Source organism: Egretta garzetta, unplaced genomic scaffold, assembly GCF_000687185.1.
Source record: "Egretta garzetta isolate BGI_Z169 unplaced genomic scaffold, ASM68718v1 scaffold597, whole genome shotgun sequence".
In the NCBI taxonomy this organism is placed as follows: Eukaryota; Metazoa; Chordata; class Aves; order Pelecaniformes; family Ardeidae; genus Egretta; species Egretta garzetta.
The window spans coordinates 336,796-341,501 of NW_009260353.1; the positions used below are offsets into that span (position 1 = coordinate 336,796).

At 44.0% G+C, this 4,706-nt stretch overlaps 1 pseudogene; it reads left to right on the plus strand.

Moving 5' to 3' along the window:
* The window catches only part of LOC118452727, a 2,397-nt pseudogene extending 1,374 nt beyond the window's left edge, over positions 1-1,023 (plus strand).
* The last annotated feature ends 3,683 nt before the right edge of the window (positions 1,024-4,706 follow it).

Here is a 4,706-nt window from a genome sequence, read left to right on the forward strand (position 1 = left end):
GGCCTTGGCCAGCGGCGGACACAGGGAAAACTTCTAGCAGCTTCTCACAGAAGCCACCCCTGTAGCCCCCCCATTACCAAGACCTTGCCACAGAAACCCAATACACCAGGACGGATTTTGCAGGCAGAGGGTGTAACCAAATACCTTGTTAGGTTCCTACTGGAGACTGGGCACTCCTTCGTAAGCACAGCAGAGGGAGAACTTGTCAGGAATATGAAGGAGAAGCTGTGCTGTGTTGCTTTAGATCCTAGCCAAAATACACAGGAAAAGCCTGAAAAACTTACATGTGAGCACATTCTCCCTGAGGGAAGGGCTGTCAAGGCAGGAGACCAGATATTCCAAGCCTCTGAAGTGCTTTCTGTGCCCACAGAGGCAGAAATCCCAGGGCCGGGAGGTGGGGGGATGGTCCTTCAGAGCATTGCCAAGTGTCGCAAGCACATCCAGTCCAACATCCTAAGGAGTGTGCTGTTATTGGACAGATCAACTCTTTTCCAAGGTTTCAAGGAGAGGCTTCTGAAGGAACTCCAGACAGCAATTCCCAACACAACTCTTGTTTGTAGCTACAAGGAAGATGGAGACTCCCTTTTTACAAGGAGTCACATGGAGAGGACAAGAAGGAATGGACACAAGTTGCTCTTGAGGACATTCCGATTGGACATGAGAGGGAAATTTTTCACAAGAACAGTCAACCACTGGAATAATCTCCCCAAGGAAGTGGTTGACTCTGCCACGTTGGACACTTTGAAGACTCAGCTGGACAGGGTGCTGGTCCATCTTGTCTAGACTGTGCTCTTGCCTAGAAAGGTTGGACCAGATAATTCTTGAGGTCCCTTTTAACCTAGGATTCTATGATTCTATTATTCTATGATTCTTGTCATGATCATCTCGCCACAAGATCGGATGTACTCCATGTGGCTTGGTGCTTCCGTCCTTGACACCTTAAGAAAGTTTAGGAATATGTGGGTTATCAGAGAAGACTATAGTGAGGTTGGACCAACAGTACTCCAGAGAAAATGCTTTTGAAAATGTCAGTAGGACCATCCATGAAGTGCCAATCTGAACAGCTGGAGTCATTACAAAAGTAAATCATTTATAGTAAGTGATTTTGTAGTTTATTAAAGAAAGGTCCCTTGTGCATTGGGTTGAGGAAATGAGTCCTTGTTCAGGGCTTTTTTGATACCCAAGACACTGGTTTTAGTTCTAGAAATGTGTTGATCCCTCCTAGAACCGCAAACAGTTCATCAGACTTCTAAACTCTTGAGAACAAATCACCTCCATACCATGCCTGTAGGGGCTGGCTCCTTGCTATTCACCGTAAACTTCCGAAGAGTGGAAAGAGACATCTGATGGAGAAATAGAGGGCTTGGGAGTATTGCTGACCCCTCACCATAGCACCAGAGATCTCCTGTAGCAGTCCTGGAGGAGCTCAGAGGGGACTGAACATCTAAATTTGGTTTTGCTCACAAAATGAAAATAAATTTATCTGGCTGTTAAAGCCGAGCTCTCATCCTAGAATATCTCTGTGCTATTAGCGCCCCTGTCATGTGGTTTGCTATGTCACATCGCATAAAACATTGCCACCATTTGTTCTTCTCTGGGATTTCATTACTATTCTAGCATAACAACTGCATGAGACTACATTTAGATAACTTAATATAATGTTAATTAAAACTAGTAAATTAATCAGAGAGCACAACGTGAAAAGTATCTAGTTTGGGTTTATTCTTAGAGAATTCCTGGACAAATGTTTTGATGTCAGACATTTAAGAGGAGGGGAAGACACTGGTCCCCAGCTGACACTGATTCTCTTCTGGGAAAAGCTGAATATGTTAGGAGAAAGTGTTGTTCCTCCGCCTCATCTCTGAGAGCTAGGGAAAGTGACAAAATAATCCTGCAAATATTTGCTTGAATTATGAAGCAAATCTGCCTTGCCAAGCTCAATTTTTACAAATAATTCCACCAAATAAGCTTAACTAGTGTAAATATCATGGCTAACTGATTGGATTTCCAAAGTGAACTATGACATTCATAACAAAGGTATGAATTTTCAGCAGTGAAATTTGCATTCAAATAAACAACTTGAAAATTATGCATTTACAGTAATCATCTTTATCCACACCTGCAAATACATGCACTGCATCCAGTCAGGCAATAGAATCATAGAATCATAGAATCATAGAATCATAGAATCATAGAATCATAGAATGTTTTGGGTTGGAAGGGACCCCTACAGGTCATCTAGTCCAACCCCCCTGCAGGGAGCAGGGACACCGCTAACTAGATCAGGTTGCTCAGAGCCCCATCCAACCTGGCCTTGAATGTTTCCAGGGATGGGGCCTCCACTACCTCCCTGGGCAACCTGTTCCAGTGTTTCACCACCCTCATCCTAAAGAATTTCTTCCTTATATCTAATCTAAACCTACCCTGGTTTAGTTTGAAACCATTACCCCTTGTCCTGTCACAGCTGTCCCTGCTAAAAAGATTTTCCCCATCTTTCCTACAGGCCCCCTTTAGGTACTGAGAGGCCGCAATCAGGTCTCCCCGCAGCCTTCTCTTCTCCAGGCTGAACAAGCCCAACTCTCGCAGCCTGCCCTCACAGGAGAGGCGCTCCAGCCCTTGGATCTTTTTTGTAGCCCTCCTCTGGACCCTCTCCAACAGTTCCATAATAATCTCATAATAATTTGTGAAACTAATTAGCACTATGGTTTATATATTGTTGAGAAGTTATTTGGGAAAAAAAAGGTCAAGATATTCCTGAGAACCTCTTGAATTTGTTTAAGACTAACATGAAAATAAGAAAAGAGCTGAAACCTGTCTTGTTATTCAGTACAGTGTCTCTTTTTCTGGAGATGAATCTTCAAACTCATTGATGCCTTCTGCTAAGTCATCTGTCACCTCCTCTCACTGCCCTTTGAAGAATCACAACACTCTTTTCCTTTCCTACAAGACATTTACAAGTGCTGCAGCTAACTCAGTGTTCAGTTGTTCACCGAGCCCTGGAGCACTTCCTCAGTAGGGTAAGTGGAAAAATAAAAAGGGCTGAAAGATCCAGCTGTGGAGGATGGGGGCAGGGGAGTGGAGGACAATTTGCGGATGACTCCAGCAGAAACTACAGCAAGACATACCCTAACCTTGTTTTCCCCAATGATCAGAGTGAAAGCATAAAGCAAAGAGTCTGGAGCACATAGCTTTCCTGCTCCACTTGGGCCCTAAGGCTTCAGAAAGGTAAGACACTCTATGAAGTTCATGCAAGTAGTCAGAGCACTTTCAGAGCTGTTATGAAATCAGTATCAGCAATCTTGGATCTTTCTTCTATTACAGAATGCTACCTTTTAGCAGCCCACTGGAAATGTGTAAACAAACGAGGTACAACTGTAGAGAGTTTAAATACTTTACAGCTCACTGACTTCCATATGAGGAGGGATTTGCAGCAACTTAAGTGTTTGGACTCCTGCTCCAATAATCTAATGCAAATAAAAATGCAAAAAACAGTGTGCTGGGAAGCAGAGGGAACCTGAGCAAACAGTGCAAGTCAAGGCAGTGCAAGGAAGGAGAAAGGAAAAGCAAAGAGCATGGTAACTCTGCAAACCCAGATGCAGACACAAAATGGGTCTGGAGAGTGACACCTAGCAGAGCTCTGTGCTTTCAATGAGATTTCACCCTTGCAGAACAAGATATTGCCTGCTGTAATCCAGGGTGGATTCATTGATACCAAACTTGTTTTACACCAAGGGACCTGGTTCAGCTCCTCCCAGCTGCAAATCATTCAACAAACTGTTGTTACAGGTATGCAATACCCACAGTGCTGGTTTGGCCTGGCTGTTGCCATTTACCTCTTAGACATGACTTTGCTCGAGGACACACAACAAGATAGCAGAAGTTGGCACATGTTCCATGACTCTAGGACTTTATATCAGCCTCTTCAGTCTTTTGGTCACCTTGTGCTTCCATCACTCCACAGGGCACTGGAAATTCATTGCATCATTTATATTTCATCTTTGCTTTGAAGAGGTCTGAGGTTTTAATCATTTGGGGCCTTATTCCCTTTGCCCTCATGCCACAGAAAATTAATTGCAGGAATCCTTTCTCTGATGTATTTCCACCTGTGCTCTACCTGTCCTCTGGACACATAGAGGATTTAAATTGTAAATGCCTGGGATCTTTATAGCCTCTGGAGCTAGTCTGGAGACTGGTTGCACAGATTAAAGAGGCCTGAGTTAATTCCTAGACTTACCAGTGATTCATTGTGGAATTAAAAGTTTAATCTTGGGCACATCAGGTATCAGCTCCCACTTATAAACACCCGTCTTTTGTTCCATCCGTTACTTGTCCTGCAAGCTATTTAGAATCATAGAATTGTTTAGGTTGGAAAAGACCTTTAAGGTCATCAAGTCCAACCGGTAACCTAGCACTGCCATTCCACCACTAAACCATGGCCCTAAGCACCTCATCTGCCTGGCTTTTAAATACAATCCAGGAATGGGGACTCAACCACTTCCCTGGGCAGCGCATTCCAATGCTTAACAACCCTTTCAGTGAAGAAATTTTTCCTAATATCCAACCTAAACCTGCCCTGGCACAACCTGAGGCCATTTCCCCTCATCCTATTGCCCATTACCTGGGAGAAGAGACCAACACCCACCTTGATACACCCTCCTGTCAAGCAGTTGCAGATGGTCTCCCCTCAGCCTCCTTGTCTCCAGGCT